Below are 25,043 nucleotides of genomic sequence, written 5' to 3' on the forward strand. Positions count from 1 at the left end.
CAATGAAAATCATAATATTACTGATCATTATCCTCCAAAATTCTGAGTCCATTGTATTACAAAATATGTCATCTGGACTCTCCGTTGAAGACTAGCTGGCGAGATCCAATATCCAAAATTTGATTCACTAAATTTATTCTTCTTAGTCCATCTGAATCTTCCTCGACACACGCATGGGTGTCCTAGCAACCGCGAGCCCATGCATCACCTGGTTCTAGGATCCTACTTAGGTGTCCTAGCACTTCACTCAGGGACCGCTTCGTCGGTCCTCGCCCATCGGGGAAGCACACCATTTTAATCGTACCGAGGCTGGTCAAGACCTTGGCAGGCTTTGCCACGAGCAACGTCTCTCGACGACTCCTCGCCAGCTGTTGCAACGAACCTCCTCTTAGTAAAACACATGCCAAATGCTTTCTCCCAGCATTCTGGCGTAAAACAGTCCTTAAAATGAAAACAGAGGTTCTATGCAAGTAAAATTCCCAGTTTGAGATTGGTTTCACAAAACCCTTTTTGCTTATATTGTAATTTCATAATGAGAATCCTTGATCTCTCATCACGGTAATCTACCCATCATTTGAATGATTGTCCAACTAGATTCTTGGTGATTTCGATCAAAAACTAGTTAATTCAACAGTAGTCTATTCTTTGTATTTAGGAACTAGAATCGGTCACGAAGTTTTTGCTTGATTTCGAGAGATTTACTGACCATCCCTCTCATAGTCGTGGTCTAACCAAAATCATCCGGTTTAGTCCTAACTTTGATTCCAAGGATTTTCTTTAGGTAAACATCTACCGAACTTCTAACCGTAAGAAAATTCCAATTTCATTCCTTCTTAGAAATGGTTTTATATGAGAATATTGGATTTTAATGAAAATACTCTTCTTCCATTTAATCTATTTTTGGGTAAATACTAATTTGGTTATTTAACCACATAAAATATCAAAAGATTTTCTTTCTACCTCTTAATTTCTCAACCTTAATTCCCTAGGTGGAATTATGGTGAAAATTCATCTTTTGACACCAAAAATTAATTCAAATCTTTCTTTACTTAAATATCATAAAAAATTTCTTCTTTTAACTAAATACCAATATCCATTTTTGGAATAAGCTTAAAATTCGTCTTTTTCTCATTTAGTGAGTGCAATCCAAATGTCATGGAAATTCCTCTTTTATTATAAAATAAATCTATCTGAAATTCCTCTTTAAATTAAATAAAAATATTCAATATTCCAAATATACCAAGAATTTCACTTTTACCATTTAAATGATTGAATTCCAAATATGATGGGGAATTTCTCTTTTATCATTTAAAATTTTCTTATGCATAAAATTAAATTTAACTAAAATTTCTCTTAAAATTAAATAAAAATACCCATTAATCCAAATATGTTAAGAATTCCACTTTTACCATTTTTTGATTGAATTCCAAATATGATGGGAATTCCTCTTTTATCATTTAAATTTTTCTTATGCATAAAATAATTTATCTAAAATTCTTCTTTAATTCTAACTAAAAATATTCATTATTTTAATATACCTATTTTTCTCTTTCTCCATTGAAATACATGGATCTCCATTATCATGGGAATTCCTCTTTTGCATAAGAATGAATTTACTAAAAATTTCTCTTTTTCTCTAATTAATTATTTATGCATAAACATTAAAAATTAATTTTCCATGGATGTGATGAGAATTAGTCTTTTAGCATAGGATGACTAATCCTAGAATATGGTAGAAAGTCCTCTTTTCACATTATGCATAAAAATGATTTATGTATTAATTTCTATTTTTTTTACCATAGTTCCGCCTTTAATGAACCTATATATACAATTGCAGATACCCTGCAATCGTTCCTCCTCTGTTGTGGCTCCGGATATGGATTGAACAATCCCTTGCCAACTAACACCATATGCTTGTTCTCTAATCCATAAGAGTCTCTGTGGAGGAGGATGAGTCATACTCCTAATCATTTGTGTAAGAAGACGTTGATTCATGATCTGCATGCCTAGCTCTTTCCTCAAGGTAGACGCAATGTTATTAGGTTGATTGAGTTGCTAATCATTGTTGTGCCAATTGCAAGGTCTCTTCTTCCTTTGCTCTAGCAACTTGGATCAATGTCTCTACCACATGCACTTCTTCTAATTTCCTACCATCGGGCATAAGTACTTGTGCAGGGGGTGGCTCGATGGTCACAGTTATTACAAGTGCAACATTATGGACAAGGATATCAACACAAATGCTCCTTGCTTGAAACGATAAGAGTACACCATGTGTCTCTCTAGAGTTAACCTCAACTCCTTTATCATATGTAGGTCGTAAGGTTTGGCTCAGAGGTAGCAGTTGAGGCCGGACCTCTGAGGTAGTTAGCTACGCGGCCAAAAAGACTGGTAGCTGGCTTGGCTGGTGAGACTTGGTTAGGGTTCTCACTTCTTGGGGCTAGGGATCCTTCCATTGAGTCGAAATCTGACAATGTCTCACTAGTCTCCCTAGTAGAGGTCCTTATACAATGTTGAACTGGGTTCCGACCTAAGGTCCTAAGCCCAGTGTATGCTGGTACCTAGTTTGATAGATACACTAGTCTCCCTAGTAGAGGTCCTTATACAATGTTGAACTGGGTTCCGACCTAAGGTCCTAAGCCCAGTGTATGCTGGTACCTAGTTTGATAGATACACTATCGTCTATTTCGGTCTCTAATACACGCCCATATCATAGGTGCATGTGATTATAGGGTTGAGAAAGGTCCTACAAATGCCCTAGATAAGTTTGGGAATTTATAATTTTTTTATTGTGTACTTTTTCTGGTGAGCTAAGCGCTGCAGGCACTGGCTCTCCCATAGTTAAGCTCTATGCAAAATTGTAATTTTTTCGGGGGTCACACACATTGTGTCAATGTGATCGCAAGAGCTAAGCTCTATGCAAAATTGTAATTTTTTCAGGTTTCGCACACATTGTGTCAATGTGATCGCAAGAGCCTAAAACATAACCCGTTTGGCACTAGAAATAGTGTACTTTTTCTGGTGAGCTAAGCGCGCTGCAGGCAGTGGCTCCCATAGTTAAGCTCTATGCAAAATTGTAATTTTTTCGGGTGTCGCACACATTGTGTCTATGTGATCGCAAGAGCCTAAAACATATAATAGACAAGTTTGTGCGAGTACTTTCCAAAAAAATTTATACTCTTTTTCTTTTTTCTTTTTTCCCCCGACCTTTTACCTTTTAACCTTTCCCCTTTCCCCTTTCCCCTTTACCCCCCTTTTCCCTTTCCCCTTTACCCCCCTTTTCACTTTTCACTTTTTTATTTTTTATTTTTTATTTTGTATGTTTCACTTTTACTGTTTACTATTTACATTTTCACTTTTCGGTTTCACCGAAAAGGGGGTTTTGCTAGAATCGTTGACTTGGTGCCTGCACACATTAAATGTGTCCAGCCACACAAAACAGACTTTTAGAAATTTGTGGGGATGGTGGCCTAAAAGCCTGCACGCATTAAATGCGGCTAGCTAATCAAGATGCCTCGAATTAGGGAGAGGATTAAGTGTAATTAACTCGTGTTAATTACACTAATGCGCAATTGTAGAAAATGCAAAGAACATAGAAATTTTTGTCTGTGCCAAATTCTCCCCTAATTTTTATTATTATCCCAATTTCTCCGCATAAGGAGTCATGATTGGGATAAACCCTATGTTAGGAAACCAATTCTATGGTCTGTTTTACCCAATTCTTTCAATTTTCATGCTCAAATGATTGTTTTTAAGATTTCAAAATTGAAAAAACATACAAAAACTAGAAAATGCAGAATTTAGAAATTGGACTTGTAATTGAAATGTGAAAGAGGAATTAATCTAAATGAACTAACTGCAACACTCACAAGAAATGAAAAACAAGCAGAATTTGAACAATCTGCATGAAATTACAAAAAATGAAAAAATTACAGGAAATCAACTAGAATGCAAACATTGCCACAAAATGGACACATTTCCATCTATTCATTTCTACCCTTCTTGCAAAAACAGAAAACAGAATCCCTTCATACTCACACACATTCAAACTGCATTGTGGCTATGCGGTAGGGCTATCCCTGGCAACGACGCCATTTATGGGAAACCCTTGCACATAGAAAGAGTGCAAGAACTAGCCAATGTCGTGGGGCCTTGCCTCATGGCACTCAGGAGCATAAAACAACTGAAACTAAGAGGTTAATCTACCATAACCTAGACTACAATTGCATAAACAAGATGTGTCACTCACCTCGTTGATTGCTTGTGCTTGGATTCTCGTAGGAGAGCTTGTTCCAACGCCGCCCATCGCACTCCAATGGAGTGCGATGGGCGGCGTTGGAACAAAGCTTGTTGCTGTGTAGCCACACTCCAAGCTTTGTTCCAACGTCGCCCATCGCACTCCAATGGAAGCTTGAACCTCCTCTCTCACTCAATCACACATACTCGCTCTCTCACACACATGGCAAGCAAGCACACAAGAGCTCAAACAAGTAAAAGGCGAGCAAGAAAGCAATAGTATAGGAGAGTAGAGAAGAAGAGCAAGAAAGCAATAGTATAGGAGAGTAGAGAAGAAGAGCACTCTATTGAATTAGCATAAAAGAATGAATGGTGAGTCTACACAATGACCCTTATCTTGGTCCATAGCCTTCACACCTTGGGCAGCCATACTTAAAAAATAGGTCCATGGCTATACGGCCACCTAGGCTTATGCAAACACCTAATCTAAGAATACAATCTCTATTATTAATCCTTTGGCACGCCTTTCATAGACAAGCGCGACGATTACACATGTAAAATATACAATGACACTGGAGAGGCTGATGAAGGTTAACAAAATCAAATGCTTCAAGTGGAACGAGGAAAGCCACATTTCTTCCAATTGTCCAGAGAGAAGGCACACACCACAAGTTAAAGTCGACATGATCGATGAAGCAAATGATACGGATGGTGACTATGTGCTCGAGTAAGAGGGTAACTCAGACTATGACAATCTTTCAGACCAAGGAGGTAATTCTAAGCCCTCACATACTCCTCACATAAATGGAAGGTAAGGTAAAAGAAAAGTCAATCACGGTCTCACACACTGATGGTAGCACTCATGACTTTATTTCTAAAAGGCTTGTGAATGCACTTAATCTAGAAGTCACACCACTATAAGGTATTGATGTAATTCTTGCTATGCCTTGGAGACACAAGTATAACCCATACATTGATTATCACACGCATACTGTGTTTCATGCATAAAGGAAAAAGTTTGTGTCTTAATGGAATTAGGAAACATGAGCATCTTATGTTCCTTAGCCATACATAAGCTAAGATAGCATTGAGGAAGAGGGAGAAAACATTCTTAATTTATGTAAATGAGCTCACAGCTCATATAGAACCTCCCAAGGATCCTTCCTGATCTATCTTTCTCGAAAAGGTTTGATAATTCAGTTACTATCTTACTGAATTTCTTTCTTTGAATATTCACTTAACTGATTTCTAAATTAGTTACGAATTCCAATGAGGAATAGATTAATCATTTATCTGAATATTTGAATCTGAATATTTGAATCTCGATAGATTTTTCGAATTCTCTTTTTACAATCCGTGTGAATATAAAACGATAGAAATTTCTCTCTTTGAGTATTTGATTATTCATTTATCAAATACTCAAAGAATTTAAACATAGAATTTAAGAGAATTCTAATTTTGATACAAAAATTCTTTATGCATCTATTTATGCATAAAAATTAACTTCAATGGGAATAACACTTATAAAAAAAATTCTTTTATGCATCTATTTATGCATAAAATCAAATTTAATAGGAATAAAACTTTTAAAATAAAAAAAATTCTTTATGGATCTATTTATGCATAAAAATCAAATTTTTATAAGAAAAACACTTTTATAATAAAAGAATTTCCTTTATGCATCTTTATATGCATAAAAATTAAATTTAATGAGAATAACACTTTTGAAATAAAAATAAAAATAAATCCTTTATGCATCTTTCTATGCATAAAAATTAAATTTAATGAGAATAACACTTTTGAATAAAAATAAATCCTTTATGCATCTTTCTATGCATAAAAATCAAATTTAATGAGAACAACACTTTTGAAATAAAAATAAATCCTTTATGCATCTTTCTATGCATAAAAATCAAATTTAATGAGAATAACACTTTTGTAATAAAAAAAATCCTTTATGCATCTTTCTAGGCATAAAAATCAAATTTAATAATTAATATCAGTGATATCCATGCATATCCATAGGTGAATATGTACATGGAGTAATTAGAATATTTCTTTTAAATGCAAAAATGGTGGGAATCACTCTTTTGGAATAACATAAAAATAAACTTTCTTTTCCACAAAATTCTAGAGAATTTTGCCATAACCTCCTTTGTATGGCTGACCATTTCTCATTTTTATCATGCTTTATTTAACTTAAATTAACCCAATTTAAAATTATAGAACTCCAATCTACACAATTTTCCAAATTCAAGAGAGTAAAGAGTAAGAAGAGTTTAATTAATCACTTAGTTAATCTTTCTAGGATTAAGAAAGGCTGGAATGTAAAGAAGATAAGGGGGTGGCCTTTTAGCATTTGAATTTAATTCAATCATTTGCAAAACATAAAAATCAAGAAAACCATAGATTTTTCATTAAAATTCGTAAACAAGTAAGAAAATTATCTTACATGGAGCTTGTAAGCTCTCCTTTGGCTTAAGCGATTGAGGGTTCTACTATTGTTTGAAGCAATAGTGGCCACCAATTCACTTTGGAGAGGATTAGGCCAAAAACAATTGAATTATTAAAAAATTCAATGTAGATGGCTCAGGACAGGAGCAGAGTAACAGTGCATAAACACCATTAAGCTTTTACAAAGGGGGAGGCTTCTATTTATAGGAAAAAGTGAGCCTCTAACCAAGCAAACTGATTCTAGAATTTTCCAAATCAGTTTGGTCAATTTTTGACTATTTTTGGGTCAGTTCAGCTTACTTTTTGGATCTAGTTTTGAAATAGGAGAGAGGAGAGATGAAAATTAACCTTAACTAACTGAACTGGTCTAACCGAACCCGTAAGTATCATAGTCAGATCAAGGAAAAGACTTGAACTTGGATCATAGAGACCAATGCTTTTTTTCTCATTGAGAGGCACAGCTGTTGATTCTTTTCCATAGAACAATTTTTATCCGAGATTTACTTCATCTATCGTACCATAATAGAATTGAGTCTCATTTTAGGGATCCATCAGTCCAGCCTAACCCCTAGTCCCGTGGGTTAGCCAACTGCCCAACCATTGTAGTGATGGGATCTATTTAAGAATTTGGTTAGGTTTTGTCCCGGGTACCAGGGAAAAGAGTTCCCAAGTCCCCTAGCCAGATATTCATGCAAACTTAAAACTAGTCACACCACTTACACACCCACCAATATGAAATTGCCTTTTTCATAGATTTAGCTATCTTTAAAACAATCTTTTAATGAAGCTATAGTATCACTGATCATAATCTTCCCCAAAATATCCTGTTGAAATCTAATTTCCAATTTTTCCTTCATCATCGGTGTACCTATGGCATCATTGGCAACCAGAATGCTCACCACCTATCCATCAGGGGCCTTTTTGATAGTTCCTAGCTCATAGTACTCGACAATATATTCACTTATTAAAAAAATCAAAATGGGATCTCCATTGAAGATCAGCAAGATCAACCAACAGATCCATATAAAAGAGCCATGGACTCATCCGTTGAGGGGACCAGCAAGGTCAATCAACCAGATCCATGCCCGAATTCAGAAAACAACTTTTACTCCTTGTTTCAATATCTTCCCTGATGCACGTGTGGGTATCTTTGGTGACCCAGAGCCCAAGCACCGTATGGTCAGCACCCTCTAGGATCCTTCACTCGCAGGTCACCTAGCGCTTCACTCATAGGCCGCTTCCTCGGTCCCTCATCCACCATAGCGGAAGCTCACCATTTAAATCAAACTGAGGCTGGTCAAGACCTTGCTATGCGAGACGTCCTCCAATGACTCTCCGTCAGCAATTGTAACTTTATCAAATAGGTCTCCATGACCTCATTCACAAGACGGTCAAAATGCTTCCCCCATCATTTTTGACATAAAACAATCATTTAAAAACAGGTCATAAATATAATTTCTATAAAACGAATTCTCGTCTTTCCACATTGTTCCACATCAATCCTCATTTATTTTATATGTATTCCTATTCACATCACATCTTTTTCCATCTCATCACAGCTTTTCTCATTTATTCGCATCAGTTCTTATCACTCGCATCTACCCATATCCACATCTCATCACATCATATTCATTCACATTTCATATCACATCTATCCCAATTTACATCACATCTCATTCATTCACATCCCGATTCATATGACATCACATCTCATTCGTTCACATCACGATTCACATCACATCACATTAATTTTCCCGTTAGAAGTTTTTTCCCTCGAGGAATTGGCCATGCCTTCCGAGTGGGAGGTTTTTTCGGGCTCGGTTTCGGAGGAACCACCGGGCTAGTCTCTCGTCCAGACATTCGCGAGCGAGGCCCTGAGTGTGGATCCCGGCGTGCGGGAGGCTGACGCTGCTTCTGTCGCCAGCACCCTCAGAGGGGGCATCGCAGAGGGGGAGGGGGGGTCTCACAGGTTTTGGACATCACACTCAATATTTAGAAGAACCCTAAAAAATTTTCAATCATGCTGAAACTTCTATAGACATGAGTTCAGCGACCAGGTCTTTCGACCTAGGTAAGGGTTCTGTGATGAGGATAGAACCCTTACCTAGGTCTTTCGACCTAGGTAAGGGTTCTGTGATGAGGATAGAACCTACATCAGACAAGGAGAATGTTAATCCCATTTTGGATTAACAAAGATGCTTCTCCATTTGAGGATATTAATAAGTGTTATTTAAAGGCATTATAAAGGTTGTACATTATGAGATACTGGCCAGCCAAAGGTTTAGTTGGTAAGTTTTGGGCACCTAAGTGTGAATAAGGGCCAGTTGTATATAAGGCAATTTCTCATAATGGAACAACACAATCCCCCTTTGCGCTATGAGAGCTCTTGTCTTGTCTTGTGTATGAGAGAGAGAGAGAGAGAGAGAGAGAGAGAGAGAGAGAGAGAGAGAGAGAGAGAGAGAGAGAGAGAGAGAGAGAGAGAGTACTCTAGTGCATGTGCCTCTTCCATGCTTGTGTGTGGGAGAGTGAGAGGATAATTGCCTTGCATTGTGGTGTGAGCAACTCTGCACAGTGATAGAGTGGAGTTGGCGATTAGAGGATTGGAGCTTCCAAAAGGATCTTGGAGAGCCTCAAAGGGATGTGAGCTTGAAGCATTGGTAAGTACCCTACGATGGTTGTAGTCTATTGCTTCTTCCAATTGGGAATGTGTGGAGTTCTCTTGGGAGGTAAAGTAGGCCATAACAACAGTTTGACTGAATCCAACTGAGACTCACCCAGCTGAATGAGAATCAGTTGATTTGGCTGCCTCATGAATCAAACACCTTCTCTCCCTTGTCCGTTGACTCTTCCTTATTCTCAACCATCTCTAAACTTAAAGACATATCACACTTTGAGCTCTCTGTGTGACTACAACTACTCCGATCTGATTATCCTCTCAAAGCTTGCACAATTGACTCACCTCACTTAGGTTCTCTCTCTGTGTGTTATAAGTGTCAACTGACACTTATAAACCCTCAAACCACTCAGTCCAAATCAAGATCCACCACAATGTACACTCATCTGACAGCATACACACAGCCGACTCTGGATATTCATCTAACCACTAACCCATTTGACTGTTGGGACTACTGAGACAGACAACTGATAGACTTCTTACAGTCAGAACTGACTTACAAACACTTCTCTCAAACTGATAGACAGACAACTGATAGACTTCTTACAGTCAGAACTGACTTACAAACACTTCTCTCAAACTCAGACAAGCCTTTCCAAACCCTCCACACCTTCAACTGATCATTTCTGACACTCAGCTGACCTTGACTGACTCTGAACCTTCTCTCATTTGATTCTAACTGAGTTAGAACTGACTCAAAACCAATTCCTCAGACACCAAACTAACACATCCCAACGGTCCATCTCTATAAACTCAATCAAAACCACATATCTATCACAACAAAACATCAAAACAACAGATAAAATCCAAAATTTTTGTTTGCATTAGATAGATAAAACACTTCAACATTTTAACATCCTTGAGACATGGGCACAATCATAAGAAGAAGGCACCAAAAAACTCAAGGATCCCCCCAGATAGACTATGGCGACAACACTTCACCATTTCATCTTCAATAGCTATCGTAAAGAATGAATTGATTTAGGTCAAGTCTCTAACAGAGGTGCTGTACTTACAGAGAACCCACGGGACACACCACCCAGCTGACTCTCTGGTCTTTAGCTCGCCCTCTACTCTGACCCAATCAAGTCTTCTCACATTGCACTATCCAACCTCTCTTCTATAAACTTGATAAAAACTGCAGGAGCTCTAGCCTGCAAATATTATCAAAAGAACACTGACATGCAGGAACTCTCCCTACAGCAGTCGTTCTCACTCTATCATTTCTTTGGTGGTCCCTCTAGCCACCGCGTCTTGGAGAGTCCTTTTGGTGAGACACATCCACCTCTCTCTGAGAGTCAAAGAAACCCCACTGATCAACCATAATTCTCCCTCTTCTACCTTGTCGTCTCCTTGCTTCTTCCTTCCAAAAGGTTTCATAGCCCGATTCAATCATTCTCCCATGTTATTTCTATTTTCATTTGCACAGCTTTATGATGACACTTGGTTGCCATGCTACTTTAGCCACTTGGGAACCACTTCACACCATATATATGCTGCATCTATCTATACATTATGTTTAGGATGGTGGGCTTGGGATTCGAGGGGTCGAGAAGTGAAAAACATTTACAAGATTAAAGAAAAGTCACATCTTACCTCTTGTTTTGCTTGATTTTCTATTCTTAGGAGAGGGCCCCAACCAATCAATTGGTTAGTATGTTGAGAGGAAATCTCCAAGAAAGGTTGAAGAGAGAGAGAAACTCCAATCTCTCCAAATTGTAGAGGATTTTTAGGGGATAATAGAAAATATACTTATTTTAAGGTAATATTGGCATGGTCTAGATCATAGATGAGAATACAAAAGAATTAGGGTCTATTTATAGGTGAGGGAGGCCACTAACTGAGTCCAACTAAGTTCTAGAATTTTCCAGCTTCAGTTTGGCTGAATTTGGACAAGATTTGGACCAGTTTGGCTCCTTTTTTGATTTAGTTTGATCCAGGAGAGAGGAGAGATAAAAATATCTTAATATTTTTGAATTTAAAACTCATTCACATGTGTGAAATAGGCACCTCCTTGAAGTCTCCCCCCCTCCTTACAAAGGTGTCAAAAATGTATCATTACTCCAAAATATCTCATTTTTTTAGTAATATCTCATAGTTTTTAACTAATAAACCTTGTACTCAGTCAACTCTTCATCTTATGTGAGCATTTACTCCTTTTTGGGGGTATTTTCTTTTATTCATTGGATTTATCTCATCCCAACACTTGGATTAATCTTATTGGTCCATAGGAACCTTAATTGGACCATAATCCAAAAATTTCAGAAAATCTTGACCCTCAGGCTAAGGTCTTTTAAATCATTTTGCTCGCAGCTACCAATTGGAGTTTGTTGACACTGTCATCCAGAATGACAAAATGTTGTAACACCCAACACTGTAAGATTCCTCCCCAGCCTCTCAAGATGTCCAGCATCTTCCCCTGTAATCAAATCCCTCTTCAGAAATATAAAAGATCTTGTTTCTACCAGTTTTGGTATAGAGAGAGAAAATCTTCTAGAGAGTGATAATTCAGTTTTTAAATATTTTTGGATGAAAAAATATCTCTTCTTATTAAAATAAGTTCCCCCGAAACAGAAGTTCAAAAAGATTTTCAGAAGGTGCATTAGAAATCAAGTATAATCTATCCAAGAGGCCTTATCCTAAGGGTTCAGATTTTCGAAAAATTTTAAATTAAGATTCCTATGGACCAATAAGATTCATCCAAATGTAGGGAGGAGATAAATGGAAGAATAAAAGGAAAATCCTCCAAAAATGAGTAAATACTCACATAAGATGAAGAGTTGATTAAGGACAAGGTTAATAGTTAAAAAAGAGAGATATTTAGAAAAAATGATGCATTTTTGACACCTCAGTATGGGGGAATTCCCCTCATGAAGGAGGCGCCTATTTCACATGTGTGGGAGAGTTTTAAACTCCCAAATAATGAGATATTTTTATCTCTCCTCTCTCCTGTTTCAACTAGATCCAAAAAGTGGACTAAACTGACCCAAAAATGGTCAAAAATTGACCAGATTGATTTGGAAAATTCTAGAATCAGTTGGCTCGGTTAGAAGCTCACTTTTTCCTATAAATAGAAGCCTTTCCCTTTGTTGAAGCATAATAGTGTTTTTTGCACTGTTACCCTACTTTTCCCAAGCGCCAAAATTGTGAATTTACTCATAATTCATTAGTTTTTGACCTTCCCTCTTCTAAAGATTGGTGGCCACTCTTGTTTCAAACAAGAGTAGATCCCTCAAACCATCAAGCCAAAGGAAAGCTCTCAAATTCTTCGTGTAAGTTGGAGATTCTTCTCTTTTCTATTCATTTTATGGTTTTTATGATTTTTGTCTTCTCTAAAATGAATATGATGTTATGCCTCATTGAAAAAAGGCATTCCCCTCTCTTCTTTAGTAAATCCAACCATTCTTTATCCTAGATGAATGATTAATGGATAAAATCAAGTTTTTCATAATGTTTCTCTTTAATAAGTAGAAAATGTTTACATTAGAATGATTTAAATACTCTTGGTGAACTTCTAATTAATTTTAGAGAGTTAAAAATTGAAAAATGGTCAGCCATACAAAGGAGGTTATGGCAAAATTTTCTAAAATTATGAAAAATAAGTTTTACTTTTTTTTAATTCAAAAAGAATAATTCCCATTGTATATGTATTCTTAAAGTGTTATTTTTCATCCTAGGTATAGAAAAATGCATACTAAAAATATTTTATTAAAAAAGTGTTACTTTCTTTAGAATTAAATTCTATGCATAGAAGGAAGCATATTGAAATTTTTATTTTGATTATAAAAGTGTTATTTTCATCATAAATGGATTTCTATGCATAAAAGATTTTTTTTATATTAAAAGTGTGATTTTTATCATAAATGATTTTTATGCATAAATGTATGCATAAAAGAAATTCTTTTATATTAAAAGAGTGATTTTCATCATAAATGATTTGTATGCATAAACATATGCATAAAAGATATTTTTAATATTAAAAGTGTGATTTTTATCATAAATGACTTTTATGCATAAATGGATGCATAAAAGAAATTCTTTTATATTAAAAGAGTGATTTTTATCATAAATGATTTTTATGCATAAAAGAAATTCTTTTATATTAAAAGAGTGATTTTTATCATAAATGATTTGTATGCATAAACATATGCATAAAAGTAATTTTTTTTATTAAAAGTGTGTGATTTTTATCATAAATGATTTGTATGCATAAACATATGCATAAAAGATATTTTTTTATATTAAAAGTGTGATTTTCATCATAAATGATTTTTATGCATAAATGTATGCATAAAAGAAATTCTTTTATATTAAAAGATTGATTCATCATAAATGATTTGTATGCATAAACATATGCATAAAAGATATTTTTTTATATTAAAAGTGTGATTTTCATCATAAATGATTTTTATGCATAAATGGATAAATGGATGCATAAAAGAAATTCTTTTATATTAAAAGAGTGATTTTTATGCATAAATGGATGCATAAAAGAAATTCTTTTATATTAAAAGAGTGATTTTTATCATAAATGATTTTTATGCATAAATGGATGCATGAAAGAAATTCTTTCATATTAAAAGAGTGATTTTCATTATAAATGATTTTTATGATGATAAAAGTGCGACTTTCATCAGAATTGGATTTTATGCATAAATAGATGCATATAGAATTTTTATATTTAAATAAGGGTTCTCTTTAATCCTCTCTTTGATTTTCGTAAAAATTAGAAAAATGAATAAGTAGATAATCTGGAGAGGAAATTCTACCATTTCATATTCAGTAAGATGGTAATGAGAAAATTCAGATAAACTACCGAAGTCGGAGATCGAGATAAATGATTATTTTATTCCTCATAGGAATTTATGTTTAGTTTAGAAATCTATAAGCAAATATTCAATGAATGAAATTTTAGAAAAAGAGAAATTGAAATATTACCTTTCAAGAAAGATAGTTTAGGAAGAACCTTTCCAGACTCCAACTCTGATTCAGACTATTGATGACCAAGACCTAATTCCTTCATCAGTTTCAATCAATGACGATGTGCCCAGTTCAAGAAAAATGCACTCAAATCACCCACTGAATCTGTAACTAAGTTGAGACCTTTGATTTTGATCTGAGGATCAAGATTATAGAATTCGAGGAATTCTACTTGGGAATCCAGACCTGTGATCTAGAAGTATTGGGATATGGAATTAAGATATAACCATTGTATTCAAAAAAAAGAAAATCAAAAATTGAAAACTTGCATAGAAACCTTGTTTTCTTAAAAGATTGTCTTATGCCAGAATGCTGGAGGAAGCATTTGGCATACGTGTTTATCTAAGGGAAGTTCGGTTACAACAGCTGCTGGCGGGAAGTGTTCAAGGGACAGCTCACGTGGCAAAAACCTGCCCAGGTCTTGACCAGCCTAGGTATGGTGAAAAATGGTGTGCTTCCGGTACGATGGGCGAGGGCCGACGAAGCGGTCCTAGCAGGACACCTAAGGAGGAGGATCCTGGAGGGTTCTGACCAGGCAATGCATGGGCTCGCGGTGCTTAGGACACCCATGCGTATGTCGTGGAAGATATATATATATATATGTTTGTTGACGAAATGATTATTGTAATCTGTTACTAGATCTCGTTTGCTGACCAGCTGGTCCCAGCAAAGAGTCCAGAGTGGTATTGTTTTTGTGAAATAAGGGATTGAATGGAAATTTTGAGTTATGAAATCTGTGACCATATCTGTTTTGTCAATGGATTATTTTTATATTAAAGTTTTAAAGAGGAGTGTGTGCGTACTTGTTTTCTAAAGCTAAAGTTAAGAAAGGCATTCAATTACGGGTGGGTGAGTACTTGTTTGGTTCTACTGATTCTAAGGGTAGGGTGGTGGCTAACCCATGGGCCGGATGGGGTTAGGCTGAAATCAGTGGAGTTTTAATAATCAAATTGAAAAATCTTAGGATTACGCTAGGATTCGAGTAGTTAGTTAATTCCCTGATAAATTTCTCAATTGAGTGGATCAACGGCTGTGCCTGATCTTGATTAAGAAAAAAGCGTTGAATTGCTCAGATGATCAAATTATATCAGCGATAGTTTCCTTCTATCTGGTTTATTCAGGTGAAGGATAGTTTAGGTTTTGATCTCGTTAGAAAAATTCGTTAAGAAAATTCAAAAAGGTGGAATGGTCCCCGCTTTCCGAGCATGGGAAATTTTCCCGGTTTCGGTTTTCGGAGTGACCACCAGCCTAGTCTCGTGCCCGGACATTTGTGGACGAGGCCCCGAGTGAGAAACCCTGCCCCATGCATGAGGGGGCTTCCGCTGTCAGTTACTGGGAGTCCAGTGCGCGAAGGGGGTAGAGGGACCTCACAGTTGGTATCAGAGCGCTGTTGTAAATTTAAGTAACATTAGCAAAAATTGCCTAAATTTTAATAGAAATCTGAGAAAGAAATGTTTTTTTTTTCGCTTGTTAATACTATGTGAATGAGCTTCAAAATTGAAAGACTCATAAATTGAATTGGAAATTTATAGATGGATACCCCAAACCTATCTAGAATTCCTAGACTCTCTCAGGGTCAGGATATGATATCTTTTGCATTTGATCACCTCATCAACTCTGCTACGACCCGAATAAGCAGAGTGACTCGCTCGCCATTTTGAGAGTCTCTACTTCCTGATCCTCTTGAGCGACGTCGGTATATGTGGTTCTGTGGAGGACGGTGTAGTATTAATGTCAGTACCAATCAGCGTCAGAGGCTCAGGCAAAATATTTCCTTGGCCATGATTCTGATAAGGCTAGGGCTTGTTCAGCATGTTCAACTCTTTGATCATTCACCTAGGAACTTCAGAACTTCATGCTGATTTTTTAGGCTTCTTAGCCGCTTTATCCCTAGAAATAGAATTACATCACCTCTTTGTGTAATGAATCGTGTGTACCATGGCATGTCTCCTTCACAGTTTTGCTTCTTTATGCGAATACGATCGAGGCAGTGATTTTGGGAGCCGTGATGCTCTATGTATATATTAAAAACTTTTGATAATAAATGATATTTTACGAAAACAATTCCATTTTGTTTTCATGATTGTGAAAATGGTTGATGAAATTATCAGGGTAAATCTTACTGTAAGTTGTATGATGGAATAACTATATGTTTAAAGATATATGATGGAATAACTATATGTTTAAAGATAAAGTTTAAAAATTAAATAATCATAAAGCTATTGTCAAAGTTAAGCTGACAAAAATCTCGTTTTGTCAGAGTCATGAGGCGCACAGCCCGTGCAAGGCAACCGGATCCTCTAACTGATGGACGAGGAGTTAGATCCGGATGTTCGCAAAGCCCTGCACAGATCACAGCCTGGTCCCTTCAAAGGTGAAGGGGAACAGTTAGGTGAAGTTGTAGAAAAGTGGATTGAGGCCATGGAGGAATATTTTGATGTAACTGGCAGCCAGAGCAGTCACAATTTCAGATGTAGTAGAAGAGGAAAGAGGGCAGATCTATGCTGCAATGGAAAACCAAGGGCCTAACCGTCAGTTCGCAGTCATCCATGGATACTCCAGCAGAGTATCAGGGTAAGCCTTTTAAGCTTTTGATTGATTCAGGCAGTTCTCATTCATTCATTTCCCCTGGATGCTTGCGTAAGCTAGTCTTAGAACAGAAATCAGGGAAACCTATGCAAGTTGAATTGGCCAGTGGGAAGATTCTTTTCACTCACCATGAGACAGATCTTATCTAGTTCAATCTAGATGGTAATGTGACCGATTGTCAGTTCAAAGTCTTACCTCTGGGAGTTTTTGACGGAATCCTTGGAATGGATTGGCTCCACAAAAATCAAGCTAACATACACTATCACAATGGAACCTTCCTTCCATGACCTTCACGGGAACAAAGTTCAAGGAACTGGAGTTTCTGGTTTCCCAGACCTTCAGTTAGTAAAAGCTTCTAGGTTGCTGAAAGGACTTAGAAAGAAGCAGCAAATTTATGTTGTCAAAATGAACCCAGTAGACTTAAAGCTTAAGGCTAAAGAACCAGAATTTGATGATCTATTCCCAACAGAGCTAATTGAAATGCCTCTAATTCAGGAAGTAGATCATGTGATAGAATTGACCCCCATCAGCCAATAGCCCAGCGCACGTATAAAATGCCAGTTCCTGAAGCCATCGAACTCAAGGAACAGCTTAGGCAGTTGTTAGAACAAGGGTTTATTAGACCTAGTGTTTCACCTTGGGGTGCGCCAGTTCTCTTTCAGAAAAAGAAGGATGGGACGTTAAGACTTTGTGTGGATTACAGAGGTCTCAACCAATTGACAGTTAAGAATAAATATCCTATCCCAAGAATTGATGAGCTTCTGGACAGGCTAAGTGTAGCCCAGATCTTCACAAAGATAGATCTCAAGTCGTCTGGGTATTACTAGATCAGGATCAATGATCAAGATATATTGAAGACAGCCATCAATACTCGCTATGGGCATTATGAATTTACTATCATACCGTTTGGATTAACTAATGCCCCAGCTACATTCAATCACCTAATGTAGGACATCCTCAGAGAATACTTGGATGATTTTGTTCTAGTTTTCTTTGATGACATTCTGATTTACTCAAAGAATGCAGTTGACCATTAAGCTCATGTCAGAAAAGTTTTTAAGATTCTAAGGAAGCACCAACTCTTTGCCAAAAAGAGCAAATATACTTTCTCTGCCGACCACGTTGAATACTTGGGCTTTCTGGTATCCAAAGATGGAATTTCTCCAAATTTCACAAAAATCCAAGCAGTCATAGATTGGCCTGAACCAAAGACAATGAAAGAAGTCAGAGGATTCTTGGGATTGACAGGTTGGTATAGAATTTTTATACCAAAGTATGCTCTCATAGCTTCCCCCCTGACTAATCTTCTCAAGAAGAATATCCCGTTTCAGAGTGCTTTTGATAAGCTGAAGACCGCCTTGGTAACCAATCTCGTTCTGAAGCTGCCAGATTTCTCTCTACCCTTTGAGGTAGTAATAACTGATGCCAGTGGTTTTGCCCTGGGAGGTGCACTTATGCAGGAAGGTCATGCAGTGGCCTATGAATCCCGAAGACTTAGAACGCATGAGAGGAATTATGCTGTCCATGACCTGGAACTACTTTCAGTAGTATATGCCCTAAAGTTGTGGAGACATTACCTACTACTGGGACAAAGATTCAATTTGATGACTGATCATCAATGCAGCTTAAAGTGGATCTTCACTCAGAAGGATCTCAACATGCGCCAAAGAAGGTGGATGCAGACCCTGCAGGAATTTGATTTTGAAATCAAGTATCGCCCAGGCAAAGAAAATGTGGTAGCAAATGCCCTCAGCAGAAAAGCCTGTCCAACACCCAAGTCAGCCACCATAAGCCGTCTAAGCCACACACACTCAACCGTAGCTGTGAAAGCTGCCCTGTACTCAGCTTCACAACTAGAAGTGGCCACAGTAGGTTGCTTCTTGCTCAACCAAGATATGCATGAGCTACCGAGCATGAAACAAAAACCACTTGTGGACACTCTTGTGTCATAGCAACCAGCCCAATCCGAGTCCGAAAAAGCATGCAAGTCTGGCGGCAACAATGATCCCCCCTTGGGATAAAACAACCCAAGATGTATGGTGCCACTCAAGTAGCGAAAGATGCGTTTAACTGCCTTCCACCAATGCTGAGACCCTGGGCTATGCATAAACCTGCTCACTTGTGAGACTGCAAACTGAATGTCCTGCCTCATAATGCATACATAAATGAGGCAGCCAACAGCTGTCTAATAGAGTGTGGCATCAAAGTGATCTCCAGCATCATGAAGACTCAACTTCAAACTTGTCTCCATTGGAGTAGCAATAGGCTTGCAGTCTTCAAGGCCAAATCTCCGCAACAATGTCTTAATATACTTTGTTTGACACAAAGCAATACCTCCATCATACTGCTTAAACTGTATCCCCAAATAATGATGCAAATGCCCCAAATCTGACATCTCAAAAGAGGCATTCAAATCAGCCTTAAAATCAGCAATATGACTCTCATTTGGTCCTATGAGCAACATGTCATTGACATAGAGAGCAATGATTAGATGTACATCATCCACACGTTTAACATACAAAGTGCTTTCTGTTGGACTATTCTGAAAACCATGTGCAGTCAAATATGCATGTATCTTTTCATACCAAGCTCGTGGACCTTGCTTTAAACCATATAAAGCCTTTTTCAACCTGCACACTTTGTTTTCCTGCCCTCTTTGAACAAAACCACGAGGCTGTGATACATACACCTCCTCATGCAAATCTCCATTCAAGAACACAGTCTTTATGTCCAACTGATGTACATTCCAACCATTATGAGCTGCCAATGCACAAATGCTACGAATGGTAGTCATACGACAAGTGGGAGCAAAGGTCTCATCAAAATCAATGCCCTTTTCTTGAGCATAACCCTTTGCAACAAGTCTAGCCTTATAGTGATCAACACTGCCATCTTCAATTTAAAAACCCACTTACATCCAATGGCCTACCAATAGGCAAATCACACAAAGACCATGTACCATTCTTCATTATAGCATCATATTCACTTTGCATTGCAGCCAACCAATTTTCTGATTTTTGTGCCTCATCAAATGAAAGAGGTTCTTCCTCTTCACACATACTAGACACAGCCAAAGCATAACAATCTGATGCATAAGAGACATGCTGAAAACCTGAACGAGTACGACTAGACATAGGTGTATCAATTTTACTATCACGTAAGGTTTGCACCAGCCATTTAGGCATACCTCTAGCCTGCTCATTTTCAGCCCTATCCTCAGAAATTACATCCTGTAAATCTGCATCAGAAATAGGCTGATCTATGATGTCGTTTGAAATCTGCATAGACTGAATATTTGCCTCATTAGGACTTACATTTAAATTCCCACCTGTAAACAGAGGCAACAATGTATCAAATACATCACGTGAGCTCACACCTGTCTCTTTGGTACATGATAACAAAGGCTGCACAGCATCTTCCACAAAAACATCTCGACTAATCAAGATATGCTTTGACTGTGGATGATACAATCTGTAGCCCTTGCTCTCAGCACTGTAACCAACAAAAATGCATTTGACAGCCTTATCAACCAATTTTCTGCGTTGTTACACAGGCACTAAAGCATAGGCCAAGCAATCAAAGACACGCAAGTGACCAATAGAAGGCTTCTTGCCATGCCAAGCTTCGTATGGAGTAATAGACTGCAAGGCCTTAGTGGGACACCTGTTGAGTACATATGCAGCACACATGACAGCCTCAAGCCAAAACGCATGTGGCAAAGCTTGGCTCTTGACCATACATCGTGCCATCTCCATAAGTGACCTATTTTTCCTCTCAGCAACACTATTTTGCTGAGGGGTATACGACACTGTACATTGGTGTTTTATCCCACGACTAGCCAGAAATGCATCAAACTCTTTAGACAAGTACTCCCCCCCTCGATCAGAACGGAGGGTGTCCACAGTACAATTGGATACATTTTCAACCATAAGAAAAAACTATTTGAAGCACAAAAACACTTTGGACTTTGCCTTTACTGGATATACCCATGCATGCCTTGAGTAATCATCAATGAAAGTCACGAAGTACAAGTCATCAATGAAAGTCACGAAGTACAAGTCATCAATGAAAGTCACGAAGTACAAGTGTTTACCAAATGACGGAGTTTGCATAGACCCACATACATCACTATGTACAAGTTGCACTGATTTGCGAGTGGCCTGCACAGAACCATCCTTTGGAAATGCAGAACGCTGCATTTTGCCCAAAATACAGCCTTCACAAACATGTTTCAATGGTGCCTCAAGAGGGGGCAATGAAGCAACCATATCAAATTTCTGCAAAACGCAGCAAACTAGCAAAGTTCAGATGACCAAAACGAGCATGCCATAGTTTTGCATCTGAAACTGCCTTTTCATCAGAAACTGCATTTGCTGAATCTTCCACACACTTGTTATAAGAATTGAGCCTATACAGCCCATGAAACAAGGTGCTAGATACAATAATCATATCACCAAAAGTCAAATCATGAACAGTACATCTGTCATCCACAAATTTGACTACAAGTCCAAGTCTAGCAAGCGCAGAGACAAATAATAGATTCTTCTTTATCCCTTGCACATACAAAGCATCTGAAAGTGTGAAAGCGCTGCCATTTGCAGCAGTAAGCATAATTTTACCAATGCCCGTCATTGGGTAAGAAGCATTATTGGCACATGTGACAGTATTCCCATCAGGGACAGCCTCAAGAGAAGTGAATATATCACAATGCGAGGTAATGTGCTTTGTAGCACCACTATCAAAATACCATACATGAGAGTCAACAAAAACTGCCAAACATGCATCATGTACATATGGGTCATACTGGCAATACACGCTAAATGCCCATTCTGTATCTTGCACAACATTTGTAGAATCTGCATTTGTAGAAGCATCCGCTATTGTGGCTACATTTGACTCTTTCTTCTTTGCCTCTTTAGCCTTTAGCTTAGGGAAATTCTTAATGACATGATCATTTGCCTTACAATAGTTGCACCTGATCTTTTTCTTGCCTTTATCAAGAGCCTTTTCAGACTTATTGTTGCTACCTGTGGAAGGAGAAGAAGTTGCAGACCTATTAATAGGAGAAGAAACAATGGAAGGGGCTGCCTTACCACTTCTTCTCTGCTGGGCAATAAATGCCTGATCAACTGCACGCTGCCTAGCCCTGTTTTGCCTGGACTATGCTTCTTGCAAGAGCTTGCTGACTAAAGTATCATACTTGACAACATCAGGTAACAAGTCTCCAAGTGGAAGCAAAAGTCTGATATGACTCAGGTAAAGCATCAAGAACAGTCTGCACAAGAGAATGATCAGGAATAATCTCACCTACAGAAATCAACTGTTCCTTGACATCTTTAATCTCAGCAAGAAAAACATTCATGTCATCATCTTCCTGCATAATCTTCGATTCTAGCTCTTTACGCAGGTAAGAGATTTTTGCCTCGTTACGACCTGCATACAAACCAGCTAGAATATCCCAAGCCTGTTTTGCTGTTTTAGCTGAACGAATATATGGGGTGATGTTACGTTTGACAGAAAGTGCAATCAAGGCATGAGCCTGTGCATCTTTACCATCCCAACGAGCTTGTTCAGTAGTGGATAAAACAGCACAGCAACAGTAGAGCTGCTAGAACCTGCAACATCATGTATGCCCAAAGTGGGTAGTTGCTGTCTCCATCCAATTTGTCATCAGCACAGATAACATGCGAAATACATCATTGCTGTTATAAGCCATTGCCACTGACTGAAACTGATGTAAAAGCTACCTGTAATGAAGCAAAGACTGAACAGAAAACAACTCGTGCTATGTAGCACGGTCCACAATAGAGTACGTATGCCTGTTTTGTAGAAAACTGCACTGTCAAAATTTATGCAGAAAATGACGAAAACACCTGTGCAGAACTTGAAATGACGAAAACACCTGTGCAGAAAATGACGAAAACACCTGTGAAGAACTTGACATGACGAAAACACCTGTGAAGAACTTGAAATGATGAAAACACCTGTGCAAAAAATGACGAAAACACCTGTGCAGAACTTGCATTAGGGAAAATTTGGACTCAAAAAGGGGCCTTGTAAGAGATCCCTTGGGATGGTGATGTGGACAAAGCAAGCCAATAAATCCACATATAATATTGGAGGGTACGTGCGTCATTTTTGAGTTCTTTATTCCATTAACTGACATGTAGGGTGTTTTTTAATTCAAAACAATGCATCTTGAGTATAGTTTTTATTCCCACTATGGTGCCTTATTTTATTGAAAAAAGACACCACTCTCTTTCTTCATTACACTTTTGAATGTAACGAAGCCAACTTTGCTAACCAAACTTGAACCGAACTTCGTCCTTGCAACCCATCATCTTGCATTGTCTCCCTCATTGTCTTCTCGACTGCACAACCACAACCACTTCAAATCCGATTTTTTTTGAGCGGGAGGTTTTTGATTTTCTCTTCTTCTCAAGGCGGCAAGTTTTGAAAAAGGATGGAAAAGTATTTGTTCTTCATGCGCCATACCTGCTTGTGCATGAATAACAATCCCATTTCTTACCTTTTTCAAGTGAGGGTTGTGCTTACAAGTACTCTGTACATTTTGGTTCATCCAGGATACCAACAAGTTTGTTTGATGGACAAGGAGGTATTGTTTAGTGATGTTGTCTTTTGGTTTTAATGAAGCAATCTTCTTCACGGGAGATAAGTGTAATATCTTTGGTTTTTTTTGGTTAAAGTGTGAGTTCATGATGCTTTTTGGTGTTGTTAAAGCACAGAACAATGCAATGGAACCTGTGCAGCAAAAGAGGAAAAAGGTGGACATCCACTTCCAAGTAGAACCCGATTATGCTCCCTGCTGTAAGAGAAATTGGTCTAGGCCAGCATGCGAAGCCCGCATTACTGAGCTTCGAAATGAAGGAAAGAAAAATATGGACCTATGGTTGGATGGTAGTATTTACCCACCAGATCCAACCTCCTCTCAGTCTCCATCATTCTTTGGGTTGACAAGTTTCTTCAAGTTTGTGTGTGAGGGTGAAAATGGATTGCTTGGGTATTGCAAAAGACTATTTGGCCAATGTCAAAGTTTCTTTGAAAGACATTTGAGTGATAGAGATGCCAGGATAAAAATGCTTGAAGGTGCGAATTTTTACTTGGCATCGATCACAACAGCTTTGCAAGCTTCAAACGAGGACAAAGCAAAAGTTTGTGCTGGGTTACAAAAAGAGTTTGATCATTTGCAGCAGACTATTTGTAAGATGCAGGACACTATTAAGGAGAAGAATGAAATTTTGGCAGTTCGAGAAATCAACAATTTCACATTGGAGAGTGAGAATGCACACCTTCGAAAACAACTTGAAAAGTTCAACAGAAAATTGCAATATTTGAAAGACACGCCATTGGGTGCTCAACTACGCAAGAGACAGATCAAACCATTGGAAGAACTCAATGTTGGAGGTGGCCAATGGAAGCGTCATGTAAAAGCTTGCAGGTATTGGGATCTATAATTTCTTTGAGCTTAAATTTCTTTGAGCACTCACTTTCATTGTCATCTTTAGTTCCTTTTTTGGAGATGGGGGATTGGGTGTGGGGGTGGTATAGTTAGATGAATGGTGGACTGAAATAGCTATCGTTGTTGCTTCAGGATGGTCACAGATGTTGTGGGTCCAAAAGAGCAAGGTTCTGATATATTTGGCAAAGTTCTGACAAAAGACATCGTGGAGTCAGCAATACAGCATCCTAAGTTTGCAAGACTTCGATCAGACATAGCAAAGCAATCCTTGCAGGAGAGGTGAGTGAAGCATTCACGCCTGCAGATGCACAAGGTATATGTGACATGGCTGGTATAAGCACAAAGTCTTACAGGATGTTGTTTAATAAAGTTAAAGAGGGTTTCAATTGTAAGCTTGGAAAAAAAACAGTAATTCCCATTCCAAAACCATTTCACGTGAACAAAGCTCGAAATATTCTCAACTTGGGAATGGTCGAACTTGTTGGAGAGCCTTGTCACGTGTCTAGCACATTGACAGTGACTAAAAAGAGCGGGGAACAGAAAATTATAGAGCTTACAGAGTTCAACAATTTCATCATGGATGTTCGGAAATTACAAATGGCTATGGTGAAATTTTATGACATCAGTGTACAT

Source organism: Cibotium barometz, chromosome 3 (genome assembly GCF_041138505.1).
Source record: "Cibotium barometz isolate CiBa-2024 chromosome 3, ASM4113850v1, whole genome shotgun sequence".
Lineage (NCBI taxonomy): Eukaryota > Viridiplantae > Streptophyta > Polypodiopsida > Cyatheales > Cibotiaceae > Cibotium > Cibotium barometz.